The following is a 22,167-nucleotide window of genomic DNA, read 5'->3' as shown; positions in this document are numbered from 1 at the left end:
AGTTTCAGTCGGATTAAAAAATACAAAAAAAAACGAATGACCGAAATCCTAGAGACCTGCTCACTTGCAAGGAACCAGAGCTGTACTGTTCTGTTCAAGATGATTCGAATGATCTAACAGAACTACGGATGTAGTTGGATGCGCTCCTTCCAGGATGTTTCTTACCTGGATGTCAACCGAAGAGCACGCAACAAGGCCAGTGCCATTGCCTGCTCTTAGGTATCAATCCTTGGCCTGCGAATTTTGTGAAAAAAAGTTGATTAAAAAATCACAAATTGTTTTTTCCGTGTACCTATTTTTTCTGAACAGTCCTCCAAGCAGAATCGATTGACGCAGTCTAATGTTTTATTTTTTTTTAGCGAGCTCATATTTTAAGGTTAATTTAAGAGTTGACCTTGTAATTGTGTTGCTGACAAAATTTTACCATGGTTTTCTAAATTAGCTAAATGTATTCCTTTTGGTTTACAAGATATTGTTTTTTTTAGGTTTTTAACAAACTACTACGTCCTTTTGGTCGAGAATTTCCAGCAGAACAAAAAAAAAAAAAAGTAAAATAAATCTCTCTTGAACGATCTACATAGGAATCCTAGCAAGCATTAAATAATCGCTGTCAACGTGCTCCCTAATTGCCGCCTTTTAAAGTATCCTACCATACATACTTCACTCCAACTTCAAAGCCATTTTAACTAAGTATTTCCCTAGCACACACACACACACCCACGTCGGAAAAGCAGTCACTTCACTCATCCGTAAGGCTTAATTTTGTGCGCGCCTTCCAAATATATATCGGCCTGCTGAGATGGGGTAGGTACATCAACGTCAGACATGCTACTTCCACCACCCAACCACCCACACCCTGAGAGAGCTGGGCTGGGAGCTCGAAAAAGCAGGAAGGAGTGCAAATCACTTTTCAGCGCCAATCTGCTTATCAAGTTTCCTGCAGTATAGGTAGTAGCAGAAGCAGACTTCCACCCCCCGATTGACTATAAAACATATGCGTGTGAGGGAAAAGCACCGGGATAGAAGGTTGAATTAGAAGATTTCTTTGTGAAATTACTTGACTTATTATTGTAAATGTATCTTTTTAATTCAATTTAAAATAAAAGAAAATGTTTAAATTTGTTGTAAAATGATCAAAAGTGAGTTAAACGTTGAAAAAAAATCTATTTTCTGGAGAACCGTTCAACTGATGCTTAGTGAAGGTTCAAACTTTCCTTCTCCCGTCACCGTAGCAGACACATGGTTGTTTATGAGTGGTGAACAGTCGACGTTTGGCTATATCGTCGCTGTCGTGCTAACTTGTCGTACGTGCATTTTGGGCCAAATTGAGTTAAGAACGCCATTTTGTGCAGCTCACAATGCCTCACCTTTTGACCTTCACAGATTCTCAAAATTCGATTTCAATCCTGAGATATTCAAGCAAATCCGAAAAAACTCCGTGCATTTTTGTCACTTTACATATGAAAGTAGTTTCAATCTTGTCGTGCTATCTTGTCACTCCCTGAAAATTTATGTAACTGTGACAATTGGCCAAAGGGATTTCAGGTCAGGACGCGTTTGACGCACGTACAAGTTAGACTACCGTAAACATTTGTAATTATAACTCGGGTCTCCAGCAACCAACTTCAACCAAACTTCGGGACATTGCACATAATGGTCAACCAAACAAAATGTGCTTGTTATTGTTTACATTGCATGCTCTTGTTTTTGTTTATTCAAGGTCAAACCTTAAAACGCGTTTTTCTCGGAACGTCGAAATGGCGGGTGCGACAAGATAGCACGACGACGTCGATATGGAACATGCTCCGACGACAGGACGAAAATGGTTAGTTCGAAAAGAGGACGAGTTCAAAAAACGTCCCCCGCTTGACGATGCGATGAAGATGATGACGATGATGAAAGTAAATGCCAGCCGACAATGTCAGCAGGCTGGAAAGTATAAAGCTTTGTGTCATGCAGCTCTTTTGGGGTTGACGTTGTGTGCTTTGTTGTGCAAGTTTGCTGTAGAGATTGAAACTGAACTTTGTGGCTCGAACAGGCTTTTAAAACACTGACGGATGTTTATAATTGCTAAACGACAGTCAATATTTGTCCGAAAAATAACAGGACGGGATTGCGTAGGAAAAGACATTAAATTTTCTCCGACCGGCTAAATAATGACATTATAAATGAGTATTTCTCTGCCAACTCACACGAAATCGGGAAAAGTTGCCCCGACCCCTCATCGATTTGCGTGAAACTTTGTTCTTAGGGGTAACTTTTGTTTCTGATCACGAATCCGAGGTCCGTTTTTTGATATCTCGTGACGGAGGGGCGGTACGACCCCTTCCATTTTTGATCTTGCGAAAAAAAGTGGTGTTTTTCAATAATTTGCAGCCTGAAACGGTGATGAGGTAGAAATTTGGTGTCAAAGGGACTTTTATGTAAAATTAGACGCCCGATTTGATGGCGTGCTCAGAATTTCGAAAAAACGTATTTTTCATCGAAAAAAAAAACACAAAAAATGTTTTAAAAATTGTCCCATTTTCCGTTACTCGACTGTAAAAAATGTTGGAACATGTCATTTTATGGGAAATTTAATGTACTTTTGGAATCTACATTGACTACATTGGGTCATTTTTTCATTTAGAACAATTTTTTTCATTTAAAAATTTCGTGTTCTTTCTAACTTTGCAGGGTTATTTTTTTAGAGTATCATAATGTTCTGCTTTTGACACGAATGCCAAATTATGGTAAAGTGTCAATAATAAACTATAATAATAATAATAATAATAATGTTCTACAAAGTCCAAAAAAATGTTCAGTCGAGTAACGGAAAATGGGAGAGCTTTTAAAACTTTTTTAGTGTTTTTTCGATGAAAAGTACGTTTTTTCGGAATTCTGAGTACGCCATCAAATCGGGCGTCTAATTACATAAAAGTCCCTTTGACACCAAATTTCTATCTCATCACCGTTTCAGGCTGCAAATTATTAAAAAAACGCCTCTTTTTTTATGTTCAAAAATGGAAGGGGTCGTACCACCCCTCCGTCACGAGATATCAAAAAACGGACTTCGGATTCGTTATCAGGGACAAAAGTTACCCCTTAGGACAAAGTTTCACGCGAATCGAAGAGGAGTCGGGGAACAGCTGTGTGAGTTGGCGGAGAATTGGGTCCTAAAATGAAGCTTAGATTGCTGATATTATTGTTTACAGCGATAAAGCTTATTTTTCTGAGTACAATGACCCTTTGTACGACCACAAAGAGTTTAAAATGGATTTTTAAATCAATTTGGAAAAATTAACTTCGCGGTCCTTCTTGACAGAAAAGTTCCTACTTGACAGCTCGTTCCAAGGGGACTATAGTTGATCCATCGAAAAAATGTTGTCTTGTCAAAGAAAAAAATTGCATTAAAATGAAAAAAGTGATAAGAAATGGTTTTTAATCATGTTTTTACCGTTGTACATAAAAATTGAAATAGGGCTTTAGTACCCAATTACCCCCTTTTTTTTATTTCTGTATGCTAATCTTTTTCATATTTTTGGTATTAATGAAAAACTTTATATTGATTCATATTTTGGTCTCCAATATACGGCACAAATATTTTGTCCAAAAAATGTCAAATTAAAATATTCATATGTATTTCTATGTGAGTTAGAATATAAAATTTCGTAAAAATTTACATCAAACATTTTGCTCTTTGTTGCGTTGGGTTCGTATAAGCCCAAGGAAGGTTTATACGCTAACTAATTGACACTTTGGCCACTCTGGAACCGATTCCTGAGCATCGGCAAATTGTATGGAGAAAGTTTCGTAAAATCATGTTTTGATCACAGAAGGCTGAATAAGCAAAAAAATAAATCAAAAAAACGTCAACAAACGAAAAAAAGGCAGAACGAAGTTTGTCAGGTAAGGCTTGTAATTTATAGAACATTCAAATTTGACTCAAGTTGGAAACTTTAATAATGGCAAGAATATAAGTATTGTTTATAAGTTTAAAAGTTGTAATGACTCTTTTATATGAACTGAGTCTAAAACTCACTCTGCACTTAGAAACCTTCTACCTCGGGAATTGAACTCAGGACAGTTGAATAACGAATCTTATTGACTACCATCTGGTTCAGGCAGATCATAATTTATTGAATTCGGAAGAATAATTGTTGGAAAATAATTTCGCAGCGTTTATCAGTTACACTTAATGATAAAATTACGCCAATCATAAACATTTCAGCGTTTATGTCACCTTTTTCAAAAATAAAAAAAACACTTTTAAATTTAAATGAAAACAAAAGTGCATTCAAGTAAGTACATGTTCTTTCAATAAACAATAAAATCAACAAAACTGTTGGAAAACTTTAGTTATTTGTTTTCTTTAATTTTTAAATTAGGTTGGTTTTATTTTAAAATGGTGCTATTAAAAACAGCTGAAATTTAATAAAACTTGAACTGATAGATGTATTTTTTAGTCTTATAAATTAAAACGACTTGATTTCATTTTTTTAATTACATTAAAACGGCTTGATTTCATTTTCTTGAATAAACAATTTTCTACATTTGGCCCTTCAGACTCATTTGAGCTTAAAATTTGGCCCTCCATCTAAAAACTTTGGGCACCCCTGATTAGAAGTCCATTTAAATTGAAAAAGGGACAAAACACTGGAATAGTGGTAAATTTACAAATTTTTCGATGTAAAATAACACGTTTGTGCAATAGGAAGGAGTCATTCAAATTTGTATTCAAAAACACGGTTCCAGGCATAGAAATGTGGGCAATTCTGCTGTAACGATCTTTTAGGAAATGGTTGTCAGATTCTCTATCCTCTCTTTTTAAGTTTTAAGTTCTGGTGTGTTTCAGAATTGAAAAAAAGAGATTTCCTCGTCCTTTTTTGGATATTTTTTTTTTAAATATATTTTATGATGGTGGCTTAGAATGATTTTGATGTTGACAAAATGTGATTCAATATCGATGAAGTTTTAGTTAAAAACAGTTTTTGAACGCTTCATCATCAAAAGCTGAAAATTGTCTTTCATATTCAAGATTTCTGCTGATAGAACAAAAACTGTAATAAAAATGCACAAACTCCTTAAAACAAAGAGACATCTCCATTATGCGGATTCATATTTTCCAAATGAAAACCCATTTTCTCATATTGCCACCGCCGTTGAGTTGACAGAACGGACAGTCAAGAGGGCGCCATTCCTGCGCAGCGCCACCCCGCCGTGGCAAAAACAAACAACCCGCGACGGTGTATCTGTTCTCGATATTGCATAACGTGCCGCCATCCGGGAGTTCTGTTTGGAATGGCCAGCTGCGATACGGGCACCGGTTGTTGACTCTGGAGGAGGAGGAGGGGATGGGGGAACTTGTATGTAAATTCATTCACTTTCAATTTGATTGCATTTAAATAAAATATTTGCTCGTGTCTATTCTGCAGTTGTTGTCATTCAGCGGAATTAATAAAGTGCTTTTTTGTTCGAAAGAAATTATTGGAGTGTTGAAAAAAATCAAACTGCTGTTAAAATGATTCACACTGGAACTCATATTTATAACTATCCTATTCAACCCTCTGATAAAGCTAATAGGATTAGCTATCATTAATGCCAATAGTTGAATGCGCGGGCTGTTGTTTCATTGAAAGGCTAACTAGCTTCAGTACAGTTGGCTGTAGTCTCTAGCCTATCGGACCGATATTATTCAATTTACTGATTTGATCAGTGAATAGAGCGGTTGTTGGTTAAGTAATTGGTTTATAGTTTGCAGTAAAAAGTGCAGTTGCAATTTGCGTATGTGGATCGATATAATTGGCAAAAAGCATGATAATGGCTCGTTACATTTTCATTTGTGTCATGATAAAAAATATAAATTTACTCTCGTTGGTTTTTCAATTCATGAGCATATACATTATGTTATATGGCGAGTATTTTGATTTTTTATCTTGTAAATATGTTTTGATGCTGATTTTTGTAATTTTATAACATTTAATTAACTTCTGGTCAAGTAAGAAAAATGTTAAAAGTTCCACATATTAAAGTAGACGAAATATTTCTTTTTAACTCTTTTGAAGACATAGAGAGTAAAAAAATAACTTGCAAAAACACACTTTATGTTCACAAAATGACTCAAAATCAATAAATGAACACAAGTCTGTGTGTCAGTATATTGCATTTCAAAGTCAGAGTAATTTTCAAAAGAACCAATCAATATTTAATTAAGCGCGGTATTTTAAAATTAATTTCAATGAGTAACAAATTAGACCACATCAGTGGAAAACTTTTAATCAATTTAAATCAGGAGTGCCCAACATTTTTGGATGGTGGGCCAAATTTGATGGTCAAATGAGTTTGAAGAACAAAATAGGGAAAATTGTTTATTTAAAAAATGAAATTAAGTCGTTTTAATTTAAAAGGCTAAAAAATTCATCTATCAGTTCAAGTTTTATTAAATTTCAGCTATTTTCAAAAAGATTTTCATTATTCCAAAATAAAACCAACCTAATTAAAAAATTTAAGAAAACAGATAACGACAGTTTTCCAACAGTTTTGTTGATTTTATTGTTTATTGAAAAAAAAACACATGTAATTAGTTGAATGTACTTTTGTTTTCATTAAAATTTAAAAGTGTTTTTTTTATATTTTGAAAAAGGTGACATAAACGCTAAAATTTTGATGTTTGGCGTAATTTTATCTTTAAATGAAGTGTAACTAATGATCGTTGCCGAATTATTTTCCAACAATTATTCTTCTGAATTCAATGAATTTTGGTCTGCCTGAATCAGATGGTAGTCAACAGTGTTGCAAATGAGTGATATAAAAGCTATCAATTGATTATCTCTGCACCAAAAACATCCGAGAGTATAGCGGCCGTCACTATAGCTTCTGAGATCTCTTTTTGTGTCTCGTGATTCCCAGCAATGTCATTCTCTCTCTATCATTTTCCCCTTTTCCTCGACTATGCGCTCTCACCGCTGAGTCTCTCAATCTCTCAGAAAACTGTAATGAGAGAACGCGAGATGGCGATTAGGAGCCGACCACGCAAGACGTCCCGTTAAACTGCCTGTTGTGAAATTGGTTTTGTGGCGGCTTTTGTGGTTAAACGCTGTTGCGGTAGGATGATCGTGGAAGCGGGAATGAGAGAGAAAAGAAAAATGTCAATCGCGAGTGTGTAAACACGGAAACGTGTTCGGCTGTGTTCGGCGCTGAGAGTTTCAATAAGGAGAGAAAAGCAGTTGTATTTGAGTCATGAATATTCAGGCGGGATAATTGTAGTTGCTGAGAGCTGATATTTTGATATTTTAACAACCCTGGTAGTCAATAAGATTCGTTATTCAACTGTCATGAGTTCGAATCCCGAGGAAGAAGGTTTCTGAATGCAAAGTAAGTTTTAGACTCAGTTCATAAAAAGAGTCATTACGACTTTTAAACTAATAAACAATACTTATATTTTTGCCATTATTAAAGTTTTCATTTTTAGTCAAATTTGAATGTTTTATAAATTATTACTGGAAATGTTTGATGAAAATTTTGACAAAAATATTATTTTAACTCACATATAAACACATGGAATAATTTTAATTGACAATTTTTTGGACAAAATATTTGTGCCGTATAACGAAGATCAAAATATGGAACAATATTTAGTTTATATATATAAAAAAAATCGATGGTTTTGTTCGAACGCGCATCAGTTGAACACGGAGCGTCGGATCGAGGTGCTCTTTGTTGCGTTGGATTCGTATAAGCCCAAGGAAGGTTTATACGCTAATTAATTGACACTTTGGCCACTCTGGAACTGATTCCGGAGCATCGGGAAATTGTATGGGGAAAGTTACGTAAAATCAAATTTTGATCACAGGAGGCTGAATAAGCAAAAAAGCAAAAAAACGTCAACAAACGAAGAAATGGCAGAACGAAGTTTGTCGGGTAAGGCTTGTTTTATATAAATATCAAAAAAATTAAAAAGATTAGCATACAAAAGTAAAAAAAAACTTTATTAAAAAAGAGCCATTTTACAAGATTATTCAAAATTGGTCCGCGAGCCATACTTTGGTCACCTTTGATTTTAATAGATGTCGATGCTATCAACTTTTGAGGTGTAGATGTGTTGTCTTTTTTCAATCAGCTTTTCATTTAAATTACCATAAATTTGTCCTAATTAGTTTATAGGAACTCGTTGATTAAAAAATTTAATATTTTGGATGTGCTCCGAAATGAATTTATTAAAATTAGAAATACATTCCAGACTCGATTATCCGAAGCCCCGATTATCCGAAGTTTCGATTATCTGAAGTTCGATTATCTGAAGGTTTGTATGGGACTTCGGATAATCGATCACGAACAAAAATTATTTGTTTTCGTTTAATCACCAAATTCGAACTCTGCGACCTAATTTTAGTCAAATTTGAATGGTCGATTGCCTATTACATAATAAAATTCATTTTTTCAATATTACCACCATATTGGCCGCCATCTTGAAATTAAAAATTCTAAATCACTTTAGCGTATACCCCTTAACTATAGTTAAGGGGCCATACTTAAACTCAGCAATCAAATAGAAGACAACAAAAAAAATATTTTTTCGTGATTCGATTGTCCGAAGTTTCGATTATCCGAAGTGAAATTTTTTCGAGGCCTTCGGATAATCGAGTCTGGACTGTATATATATTTTTTAGAAAACATCAAACTCATTAAAATCAATAAAACAAAATTATCAAGGAACAAAAAAAGTGCAATGCTTAAAACAATTTGAAATTGAAAGAATTGTTTTTCTAAGTAAATAAATGGTTCTGAAAATTTAATCTAGAAATATTTTATTCGGCGGGTTACAACTCAACTACTGCAAACATCATAATCAACTTATAAAGAACTATTACATTGATGGGTGACACTCCCAAAACAGTACATACAATTTAATGCACAACAGGACCTCCTCCGTCCTCTGGCTGACTGCGTGCCGCCAGACGATTAAGCGATTTTTTACGTTCCAGTTAACCGTAATTAAGCTTGATGAACGGGAAAATTGAGCATCAATTAGTGGCGCGTTCGCTGCATGAAAAGCCGATCTGCGCCTGCGGAGGCAGGACGATCCGCTTTGTCCGCGTGTTTGGATCAATTAGCTTCGTTAACGGGATTGATAGAGAGTGCTTTTTTCGGCGTTTTGTGAACTAACTTCTGTGGAATGAGGAAGTGCTTTCAATAACGTCATTTGAATTTCACAGGTTAAAGTCCCTAGTAATCAAAATTATTTTACCAATTTACGTGAACTAACTTTCTCAATATTTGATTCAGTCACGACTTCACTTCCGATAATGTAAAACTTGCTCATATTCAACGATAGTCAAGGACGAAAGTTCGCCGACGGTGCGAAGGTGTCTCTGCTTTTGGCGTTTTCTTCATCAAAGGTTCCATTACCAGACTAGAGCAGCAGCAGCCCAGGCCAGGTGTGGGACTGTGTGTGTGTGTGTCGGGAGGGAACGGAAATTGGACGGGAAATTGTATCATATTGAATCAATTAATTCTGACATCACCAAAATGGAACCGGTGCTGAAATGAAGGCGAACGGTTCCATTGAGTCGACGGTGAATCGCTTTGCCAAGTGAGAGCGATGTCTGATATCTGATACGTTGAATCGAAAAGGACAAGCTATTTGAGGGGGCGTAATCATTTTGTGCATTTTTGTGGAAGCCACATTAAAGTTAAGCTGTTAAAGCTTTAATGGTTGAAAAACAATACAATCTAAATATTTTAAAGATGAACAAAAAATTACATCTATACAGCAATTCCATTTGAAAAGAGCCTAAACCGAAAAAAAAGTTCTCCGATCGGGCTCAAAATTTTTCTGGGGGTTCCTTGGCCAAAATAATTAGACCCATATTTTTTTGTTTGACCATTAGGGTGACCTACGCCGTGTTAGGGTGGTCTGAAAAATTTCCATTTTCGTCATTTTTCGCAAAAACCTCTTTTTTTGAAAAATCATATCTCCGCGCCATTTAATCCGATTTTAGCTGTCTTAGACGCAAAAGAAAGGTGATGGTATCAAAATTTTTGTAATTGAAAGACGCAACTTTTGGTACCATAACATCTATAGGTCATCGCTGAAATTTTAAAGTTATCGCAGTTTTTGTGGAAAAAGTGGATTATTTGCAGATTTCGTCATTTTCCCGTTTTGCGCGTGGCGCGTCGAAAAAGTCAGTTTTTATTTTCAAAAAATCATATCTCCGAAACTTACGGTTCGACATCGCCAATTTTTTGATATGTTATGTGAAATTTTCCGAGGAATCCGATAAAAATATTTTCAGACATAGGCTCTTTTGTCCTGACACGGTCAAAACGCCATTTTAAGTTTTCATGCGACTTTTTCAAATGGTAAGCTAGATTCTTGAAACTTCTTACTATTTTTCCCAAATAGCCAAACTCATCACCTTTCTTTTGCGTCTAAGACAGCTAAAATCGGATGAAATGGCGCGGAGATATGATTTTTCGAAAAAAGAGGTTTTTGCGAAAAATTACGAAAATGGCAATTTTTCAGACCACCCTAACAAAGCGTAGGTCACCTTAATGGCCAAACAAAAAAATACGGGTCTAATTATTTTGGCCAAGGAACCCCCAGAAAAAATTTGAGCCCGATCGGAGAACTTTTTTTTCGGTTTAGACTCTTTTCAAATGGAATTGCTGTATAGTTGTTTTAAAAATACTTAATATTTGTAACAAAAACCTTGGCTCATCAGAACCTTGTTGATGACGAAAGATGAAAACAAATCTGAATTTTTTACTTTTTTTCGGACGTATAGACTATTCGCTTCTGGCAATGGATATCCTTATCAATCAATATCAAAACAATATCTAGAAAGGTGACTGATTCAAGGCCCCAAGCATTTCCAGAACACAATATTGGTTTTGATTTCTCGAAACAAGGTTTAAGCTCTGAAACCTTGTTTCGTGTTCCTAAAAATAATATTCCTAGTTTAACTAGGATTCATTGATTGCGTCACAATTCTGTTACCAGAAAATCACCTCAGGATCTCTCCAACATTTCCTTTTGTAATCATTTCTGACGAAAGGAGGGTAAAGGTTCCGAAAGTCTCAAAGTTGCAAAAAAAAGTGGACTGTTTCAACTGATTCAATTTTTAGCACCCTTACCCTCAAAAGAACAGAGATTCAACGCGTGTGCCAACAAAATTTCGTGCGACATTTTGCTTCACCAAACGAAGCGATGGTTCCGATAGAATTTCCTTCGCTGACAAGAATAATGGCGGGCGCTTGCTTCCGGGCGTTCACAGTCCGGATTTCCGATGGTGCGGTGTAACGTTTCAGAATGAAAATAGGAAGATTATAAATGTTTCATTATTTGTTATAGATTGTATGATCAATTGAATAAAATTTTAATAAAAAAAAATTGTTTCTGTCCAAATTTATTCTATCTTTCATGAAAAATTTAAATTTCAAATTTATTTTTTTTGTATTTTTCGAACGCTTACACAAAATACAAAAAGATTTCAGTGTTGTAGTGGTGTTTAATTTAAGTTTTTTTTTTAAATACTATACAGACTTAAATTTAACTATTTAACTTCTTTGCTAAATGCTCTTGCTGGCAGCATCTTTCACTAAACTGTCTGTTGAATTTCCACGTGAAACCAAGATGACATCACGTTCGTTACCCGAGGAAATAGTCAATCCAAAGTGCTCTCATCCTGTACCTCTACCCTGTGGATGTGGGCTGCAAATTGGCAATCAATGCTCGAGCACTGCTGCGGAACTTGTTTAAATTGGTTATGTGGATAGTTCATCCAGATGGTTCAACTTCAATCAAAAGTCCATCGTTGTGTTGAAGGATATTGGTTGCGCTCGAGTTAGCATTGTTGACTGAAAAGTTTCTTCCAGTGAGAAACGCCTAAGCCTTCCGAAACATGCCTCGTGGATGTGAAAATGCATCAATAAATGATCTCAGTAAAAATAGTTTTTCTCGCTTCTCTGCAGTGCTGCTGCTACACGTATGAAAGTTTATAAATAAACTCCTTGCGCCTTGAAGCTGGCCTACCCGAAGCGAAGATATTGCTGACGTAGAGTCAATCAATCCATTATTCACGGGAACGTTAGCCTTTCTTCGGTGAAGCCCTTTGAAAAAAGGCTCACAATTCCTTCGTATCGAAGGAGAAGCCGTCCGGGCAATGCAATATGCATGCTCCCTTGACTCAATATAGACTCAAAGTGTACTCCATTTAAACTGTTTCAATTTCCCAGAAACCTTGCCACGTTTCCCGCCTGTCCTTCGCTCAACAGCTGATGGCATCATCTGTGCAAGTCTGAGGAAATTTATCGGATTGAGGGGTTTATTCTTCTTCTTCTTCTTACAGCTCGTTATGAAAACCAATCCGATGATTGAGGCGTGCAAATCTCTGCCAAAGGGTTTCTTCTACGAATGAACAACGAGTTGAGATTCCTGCAAAGCACTAAATTGATTAACGAGTAAAATATCAGCTATCAGGGGAATTTGAACTTGATTGCTTTCTTTTGAATATAGAAACAAATGAAATGGCAAAGTTTGACTCGCTGCAGAGTTGATTGACCCTCAGCATTTGGAACGCGCAGAATATTCGAATGTTTTTCAAAAACTATTCATAGCAAAAAATCCGATGTTAAAATCGCATGCAAAAGCGTCAAAAAAGACACTTAATATTACACAATGCATGTACAATTTTTATAAACACATAAAAAATATGCAACCGACGGGATTCAAACCCAGCTCCAACAGTAAGGACTGGCGTCTTAGCCCGTTCGGCCATCAGACCGATGATAACTGAAAAGGATAAATGCATATATGAGTTTGCCATTTCGGTCAAGTAGGTTTCGCATACTGATTGGCTACATATTTCAGGGTGTAATATTACATAGAATTTCATAAAATAATGCAAAATTTATTTTACACCCAGGCCATTTACACGCAGCCGGATTACTACTGAGCAATTCTCTACGAAATCGGTCTTTTTTCTTCAATTTTATTTTTTGTATTTTTTAATCCGACTGAAACTTTTTTGGTGCCTTCGGTATGCCCAAAGAAGCCATTTTGCATCATTAGTTTGTCCATTTAATTTTACATACAAATTTGGCAGCTGTCCATACAAAAATGATGTATGAAAATTAAAAAATCTGTATCTTTTGAAGGAATATTTTAATCGATTTGGTGTCTTCGGCAAAGTTGTAGGTATGGATACGGACCACGGACACTGGAAAAAAATGATACACGGTAAAAAAAATTGGTGATTTTTTTATTTAACTATTTATCACTAAAACTTGATTTGCAAAAAAACACTATTTTAATTTTTTTTTAGTTTTTGATATGTTTTAGAGGACATAAAATGCCAACTTTTCAGAAATTTCCAGGTTGTGCAAAAAATCATTAAGCGAGTTATGAATTTTTGAATCAATACTGATGTTTTCAAAAAATCGAAACTTTGGTCGCAAAAATTTTTCAATTTCATTTTTCAATCAATCAAAAAGTACTTTACTGAAATTTAGATAAAGTGCACCGTTTTTAAGCTAAATCCATATTTAGGTGACTTTTTTGAAAAAAGTCGCAGTTTTTCATTTTTTTAAATTAGTGCACATGTTTGCCCACTTCTGAAAAAAATATTTTTGAAAAGCTGAGAAAATTCTCTGCTTCTTCGGACTTTGTTGATACGAACTTTGGTTGCTGAGATATTGCAATGCCAAGGTTTAAAAACAGGAAAATTGATGTTTTCTAAGTCTCACCCAAACAGCCCACCATTTTTCAATGTCGATATCTCAACAACTAATGATCCGATTTTCAATGTTAAAATATGAAACATTTGTAAAATTTTCCGATCTCTTCGAAAACAATAATTTCAAAATTTTCAAATCAAGACTAACATTTCAAAAGGGCCAAACATTCAATATAACGTCCTTTTAAAATGTTAGTCTTGATTTGAAAATTTTGAAAATATTGTTTTCGAAAAGATCGTAAAATTTCACAAATGTTTCATATATTAACATTGAAAATCGGACCATTAGTTGCTGAGATATCGACATTGAAAAATGGTGGGCTGTTTGGGTGAGACTTAGAAAACATCAATTTTCCTGTTTTTAAACTTTTGCATTGCAATATCTCAGCAAATAAAGGTCGTATCAACAAAGTCCGAAGAAGCAAAATATAAAGAATTTTCTCAGCTTTTCAAAAATATTTTTTTCAAAGTTGGGCAAACGTGTGCACTAATTTAAAAAAATGAAAAACTGTGACTATTTTCAAAAAAGTCACCTAAATATGGATTTAGCTTAAAAACGGTGCACTTTATCAAAATTTCAGTAAAGTACTTTTTGATTGCAAATTTGATTTAACATCGAAAAATAAAGTTGACAAATTTTTGCGACCAAAATTTCGATTTTTTGAAAAAATCAGTAATGATTTAAAAATTTATAACTCGCTCAATGATTTTTTGCACAACCTGGAAATTTCTGAAAAGTTGGCGTTTTATGTCCTCTAAAACATATCAAAAAATAAAAAAAATTAAAAATAGTGTTTTTTTGCAAATCATGTTTTAGTGATAAAAAGTTAAATAAAAAAATCAACAAATTTGTTTAACCGTGTATCATTTTTTTTCAGTGTAGTCCGTATCCATCCATACCTACAACTTTGCCGAAGACACCAAATCGATCAAAAAATTCCTTCAAAAGATACAGATTTTTTAATTTTCATACATCATTTTTGTATGGAAAGCTGCCAAATTTGTATAGAAAATTAAATGGACAAACTAATGATGCAAAATGGCTTCTTTGGGCATACCGAAGGCACCAAAAAAGTTTCAGTCGGATTTAAAAAATACAAAAAAAAAAAACGAATGACCGAAATCCTAGAGAACTGCTCTATTATTTTTGCTGTGTATACCTTTTGTTGAATGCTGTTTAGCCTAAGAACTTTTTTTCATCAAAACTTTTTGTTGAAAATGCTGAAAAAATCCAAAATTTTGTAAGTGAAAGACGCAACTTGTGGTACCCAAAAAAGTCATCGCTCAAATTTTAAAGTTAAAGTCTTAGTGAAAAAAGTGTTTTTTCCCCATTTTCGTCATTTTCCCTTTTTGGAAATGGTGACAGATATTGTGTCAAAAAATTGTAATATTACGTCAGAAATTTGTGAATTTTCATTAGTTTCTGATAAATATTCATCAGGTTCACATTTTTACACATTTTTTAGGTAAAATTACTTGAAAAAGAGGTAATATTCAACTAACCAAATTTTCAAGATTCCAAAATTCAACTTTTTTTTTGCTTTGTATCTAACATTTGCATTTAAGACAGCTAAAATTGGTTGAAAAGGCGCGGAGTTATGATTTTTTTTAAATATTCACAGAAAAAAATGATGGTAATATTTATCAGGAAATGGTGACAGATTTTGTGTAAAAAAAAGAAGTGTAATATTATATCAGAAAATGATGAATTTTCATCAGTTTCTGGTGAATATTCATCAGGTTCACATTTTTACACATTTTTTAGGTAATATTACTCAAAAAAGAGGTAATATTCAACCTACCAAATTTTCAACATTCCAAAATTCAACTTTTTTGCTGTGTTGTTTTTGCGAAAATCGACGAAAATGGCCATTTTGTGGAAAACCCTAACACGGCATAGGTCACCTTAATTGCCAAACAAAAAATACTAGAATTATGATTTCGGTCAAGAAACCCCCAAAAAAATTTAGCCCGATCGGAAAAGTTCTTTTTATGCAGATTAAATTTGACAAGGGACAGATTGTGGTTTTAGCACAGATTTCAGGCAAGAAAAATGCAGCTATATTTATCTTTTTCTCAATGTTCGGTCCTGCTGCAAGAATAAAAAATATAAAAGAAAAAAAAAACTGATGAGGATTAAATGACGAACTGGACAGGTGAGTCGAGAGATTGATGTCTGCCAAGATGACATCGCATTAAGCGAAATTTATTTGTCCGTGTCCGTTTTTCTCTCTCTCTCTGTCTCTTGGTTTTCCAGCCGTCAGTCAGTGGCTGGGAAATAAGTCACACGTTCAACAAGGTGAACTTGAGCGTGAAAGCGGCAAGGCTGTGGAAAACAGAGATGAAGTAAAAAAAAGCTCTGAAGAAAATCTCTGTGTCAGGATCATTGAGGATTGTCACGTCTCCTTGGAATGGACACACACACACACAATACAAGGGTGGGGAGGAAATTGAGTGTACGACGATAAGATAAAGATTTGTTTGAAAAGAAACAGACGAGTTTGGGTTTGGGACGTGTGTGGGTGGGTGTGGGAAAAAAAGTGTTTGTGTAAGTTTGTTCGAACAACTTGGCGGGACAGTTTAGTTTGTTTTGATTGCAAAGTTAGTGTAATTGAACGATTTTATTTTTCCTTGTCAAGTGCGGAAGTGGCTTGGATTGATGGTATCAATCAGTATCAGTAGTTAAAACATTTTCAACTTCTGTTCAAGCTTCAGCATCAACCTTTGAATTGCAAGTCCATGCGTAGATCATCTGAGCCATTGAGCTAGGCTTGTTATCTTCCTCCGATAATAAAATATGCTCTTGAGCTTTGTTGAAAATTGTTACTCTCTTAAACTTGTATCACAAAGATACAAAATAATAAAATTAAAAAAAACGCAAAAAGCTGAAAAATTGTAGAGATTGTTATGAAGGACTTAAGTAAAAAAGTCGGAAAATTCTTAATTAAAAAACAAAGAGAGATCGGGAAAAAAACAGTGTCTTATAACAGAGGTTTACCGAATTTTATTTTGAGTAAATTTGGTTAATATTCTTCGAGAAAAATAATTACAAAAAAATTACAGAGTAATGTCGGTAATGACATTATTTTTGCCTTCCTCACCTCACTGAGGCAAGGCTATAATATCACTCGAAAAATGAACTTCTTAAATACGACGCCTAGATATACCTTCACGTATACCTATCGACTCAGAATCAAATTCTGAACAAATGTCTGTGGGGATGTGTGTAGACATGATTTATTTTCCACGCGATTATCTCAGAACTGGCTGAACCGATTTTGGCCGGATCCGCCTTATTCTGTTCGTTTTGGGGTCCCCTAAGACCCTATTAAATTTTATTCTGTTTAGTGAAGTACTTTTAAAGTTATGCCAAGAAAAAGTATTTTTGTAGCTACAAAAGGGTGATTTTTGCATAACCTCAAAGGCCGGGTCTTTTTGCTTACGCGCGAGAGTCGCGCAGCATGCGTCGGGATTTTGGTCTGACCACGCGGGGGATTGGCAGCCACACCCCCTTGCATGCGTATCGCCCAGTTGCCACATTGCTTAAGCAGTGTCTGCGTCTCTTCTGGAAAAAATCTGTATTAATTATGTTGCTGAATACATCATTTTGTCTCGACAAAGATTTACACGAACTTTTTACTGAAATATATAACTCATGAGACTTTTCTCCTTTATTTTGGAGAGTTGGCTAAGAAAATGAATTGAAAATTGCTGTTCAAGTAAAATCAATAATTATAAAAAATAAATGAAAAAAAAAAATTAAAAAAAATAAAAATAACTCTTAAATTAATTTGTAAATACAACCTAAAATACAACATGAATGCGAGGAAGGCACCAACCACCTTAAGGTGGATTTAGTAACGTTTTTCTGCCTATAATTAAAAAACGTCTATTAGGCACTTTTTGAAAAAATATGAGATTTTAACTTCAGTTGGTAGAGAATGTCTATTGCATCTTTAGAAACTTTAATTTCGATGATGAATGTCGACTCAAAATACCAAAGGTAAAAATCCCAATATTACATTCTATATTGATTTTTTTTTTTCAAATAGACGAATTCCAATTTCAGTTAAGAACTGTCAGAACTGATTTTCTTGAATTTAACATGTGAAATTTACGATATGGATATAAACTAATTTGATCAATTTATGTTTAGAGATTTTGTCCTTAAAATTTTAATTGAAATTATTTTTTATAGCGGAAGTTTTAACTTGTTTACATCAATTTAAAAAAAGAAGCCTTGTTCCTTATTCGAGCAAATGTCTCAATATGAAAGCAAAGAACAGACCATCTAAAATTGAAAATCATTCCAGGAAAGTACTTGATGCTCTGTGATGCTTTCCAGAAGATAACCATAAATGGACCTGTCTTATATCATTTGATTTATTTTGTGAGCTAAAATACATGCAAAAATGTGTTTTATGGGTTAACATGAAGGGTTTTGTGGAGTTTTATTTAACTTTCAAAATACCAAACCTAGGACTATCATGGTTACAAATAATTGAGAATATTCAGGACAATATTTTCATTGTGTTTTGAACATTACAAAGCTTTTTTGTAATTTTAAAAGACAATGAATTATGCATAAGTTTGTTTTTATCTATTTTTTTATTTTAGACTCCAAAAAAATATGCTTATGCTTATCCCTTGACTTGTCCAAGTAGAGTAAGTACTTTCTGCCTAATGCAGCCTTTGTTATCGTTCCATCTTTTCCCCATTTTCGCGGTAATACGATTCCACGGAATATAATACTAACAATGCCGTCAGATCCAGGAACCTTGACGTCTTATCATCATCGTTCGGAAGTGTAGCCAAAGACGTTTTAAAAGAACATCCTGTTGGATGACCGAGCAAATTGAGTTTCCTTCAACGGCGCAAAGATGCACCACCGAACGTCAACCTTCTTCAGCTTGCGATAGAAAAGTGAGCCATTTTTACAAGCATTTTTATGACCTGTAGCACCGTAAAGTTGTACCTGGCGGAGGGAGTCGGAATTACCCACTTTTCCTAGACTTCGCGCCGTTTCAGCTTTATATCTACGGTTGAACACAAAAGGAAAGCCAGCAGACAAGAATATCGTGAAGCCATTAGACACCAGCCGCCAGTCGCTATCATTTATTCACGACGTTCCGAATGGAAAAGTAAACTTTTGCGGGGTGGAAAAGCACCGACAACATCCGGAACCGCGCTGGCCGCAGATTTCGCCCCGTGTAACGGAGGCTCTCGGTGGAATAGAGGGGAGCACGTTTCTGCGGGAATAGTTGATCGTTCTCGCTTAGAGCGTCCAATTTCCCGGGGTTACAAATTTCCCGGGAAACGGGAAATTTTCAGCCAATTTCCCGGGAAATCCCGGGAATTCCCGGGAAATTTTAAATTTATTGAAAATTGTTATGATCTTGGTTTTAATTAATATTATGCAACAAAATTTTATAGGACATCAACATTAATGGTTTAAATAAGTGTGAAGATCAATTAATAGCTTGACTGCATGTAAAAAATCATTCAACTACAAGAAAATGTATTTTGGTATTTTTTATGAGAAATTTTGAACTTGCCTCTGTGACCAGTATATTGAAATGAAAAAAAAAAAAAAAAACATGTAGAAATTATGTTTTTCATGACAAATACTGGTTTCAGCTCTTGAACAAATGGTAAATCTTTTTAGTGTTGGTTTACTCCAAACAACACAATGTTTACAAATATTTGAAGCAAGCTTTAAATATATTTTTTGCATTTTTTTAGAACAAACAATAGAAAGTAATTTTTCAATGATTTTTTTTCTATTATTATGCAACATGATTTAAATTATACGATAAATTAACATAATTCCACAAAAAGACTTCTATTTTTCCAAATTTAACCCTCTAACACCTGTAGTTGCACCAGTTCTCCATAATTCTTTTACTTCAAATTGTTATTTCTTAAGTACTAGGTATTCAACCAATTGAATTAATTCTTTTTGCACAAATTCGATTTTCATCTCATTTGATCATGGTAAACAAAAACGTAAAAAAATCTCAATTTCAATTTGGAGGTAAGGTTAATATTGTTTTGATGAAATAACATCAATCTGTTAATAACTTACCTAATTGTAATAATTCAATACTCATTAAGCAAGGTCTATTCCCAGTTGCTTCAAAAATTAATATTATCAGAAATAATTCTGATATCAGAATTTCTGATAATCTGATTAATTATATATAAACCAAACAATACATTTAATTGAACAAAATCATGTTGAGTTTGTTCATTTATTATTTTTCAGAGCATTTTCAAAAAAAAGGTTCCAAAAATTTAAGAAAATGTATACTTCTGCTTGAATTTCGGGAATTCCCGGGAAATTTACAAATTTCCCGGGAAACGGGAAATATTTTTTTTCGGGAAATCCCGGGAATTCCCGGGAATTTTTTTCCCGGGACGGGAAATTGGACGCTCTATTCTCGCTAGAAGCAATTTCCATTCCAGTTCTCAATGGGAAGCCTTTGGAAAGTTATTTCTGATACAGTTCTTCCCTTGAGTTAATGGATAAATTAGTTCAGAGCAGCAAATAAACGGATCATTTACTTACAGAGTGATTAGAAGATTTGAACCATTTTTGCCAATCAATTATTTTTGTTTCGTTTTGTCTATTACTTAAAAGTATTTTTTTTAGGTTTACACTCAACTGTAAATGCAATGAAATTGATGCAAATTTTCAAGCATTTGTTGGCTTTGCTGCGTGACACTTGTGTTCATTAGGGTGCCCTGCTCCTCAAGCGGAAAACGGTTTTTTGGATTATTAAAAGCATCTGTGCCAATTTTGAGCGAAATTGGATGAGATTAACCCATCGATACCCGAGCCTAAAGTTGGCGAAAAAAATATTTTTCATACAAAAATGACTTTTTTAAATCGCTAATAACTTTTCAGGATCGAGTTTTACAGCTTTGGTATGTTCTACAAAGTTGTTGGGCATTAAATTTTCAATACGAATCTCACTTTTGGGAATATTTGTATGGAAGTATCGCACCGTGTAGACCAAACTGTAAGAAACTTGGGTTTTCCATACATTTTTTCGATTTTTCTCATACAAACTTCACCTCCGAGTATCATTGGGTGAATGATGGCCGATTTTGCTCATATTTGGCCCAGAGCCCTAAAATAGGTCAAGTAACAATATTCAGCTTGTGGAGCGAGGTTTTGAAAAAAAGTTCCATATTCTGGGCACTCATGCATTGATGCATTGTAACCTATTTTCAGATTTTTCTGTTTTCCGAGGTTAGCGCCCTTGGATATTAGGTTAAAATTGGAAATTAAGTTATAATACTACTACAATGGACAATAAATCTGTAAATCAACCCAAAATTCATAAATGCATAAAATCCAAAATTTAATCTTCGAAAATTATCTAAATTCGTAGATTCGATGATTTGAAAATATGAAGGTTCGAAGATTTGAAATTCAAAGATTCAAAGATTTGAAGGTTTGAAGAAGTTTTTAGTTTTGAAGATTCGAAGTTTCGATGATTCATGATTCGAAGTTTTAAAATTATTCGAAGACATTTAAAGTTTCGAAGTTTTGAAGTTTCAATGATTGAAAGTTTTGTAGTTTCGAAAATGCGATGATTCGAAGTTTTGAAGTAGGGCGACCAAGTTTCCCGGATTTAGAATTTCCCATATTTTTTTTTTATCCCTGGAATTCTGGGGATCCCGGGGAATTTTTGAAACAGTATATTTTTTATTATATTTGTTATGTCTTTCAAGCTTAACCCTCTACTGCCCAAATTTTTTTTTCGGAAATTTTTATTTTTTCCGTTTTCAGGAGGTCATTTTGAGCAAATTTTGTTCTAAGAAAAACTTTACTTCTCATGTATTATGTTTTTTTTTTATTAGTATACTAATTTTCATTATCTTGTTTAGTTTATGTTTGTTTTTGGTATTATTTAGCCTATTCTACCACCTCCTTTCAATACATTTTGCCTATCTAATTTGTTCATGTCAAAACAGTGACTTTTTCAATTTTTTGCTTGTTTTCACATTTTCTGCTATAGAATGGCATCATTGTCATTTGAATTGTAAAAAAATGCTTAGAGGCATAGTCTGGGACACTAGAAAAATTACTGCATACTTCTTTTTGCTTAAAATAAAGGAAATGTTAGTAAAAAACACAGCCAAAGTTAACACCAGAAAAAATACATTTTTAAAACAATGGCAAAGTCAGATAAAACAACACTAAAAATTTCTAAAATTTTTAGAGTTCTTCTTTCCAATGCTTTTTAAAGATCAAAAATTTGTTGAAAAATGGATGTTTGGCGAATTTTTAGATCGAAGCCCGTCTAAAGGCGGGGTTGAGCTGTAGAGGGTTAAAGTCATAGAATTACTCAATAATCTATACTTCTACACTTCAATTGAAACAAGGACAGCAGTTTTGAAATAGCTTAAACGAAATTAAAAATAGAATTTTTTGTTCTTTGGT

The sequence above is a fragment of the Culex pipiens genome, chromosome 3, assembly GCF_016801865.2.
Source record: "Culex pipiens pallens isolate TS chromosome 3, TS_CPP_V2, whole genome shotgun sequence".
Classification (NCBI taxonomy): domain Eukaryota; kingdom Metazoa; phylum Arthropoda; class Insecta; order Diptera; family Culicidae; genus Culex; species Culex pipiens.
Note: the sequence above shows the minus strand (reverse complement) of the source record.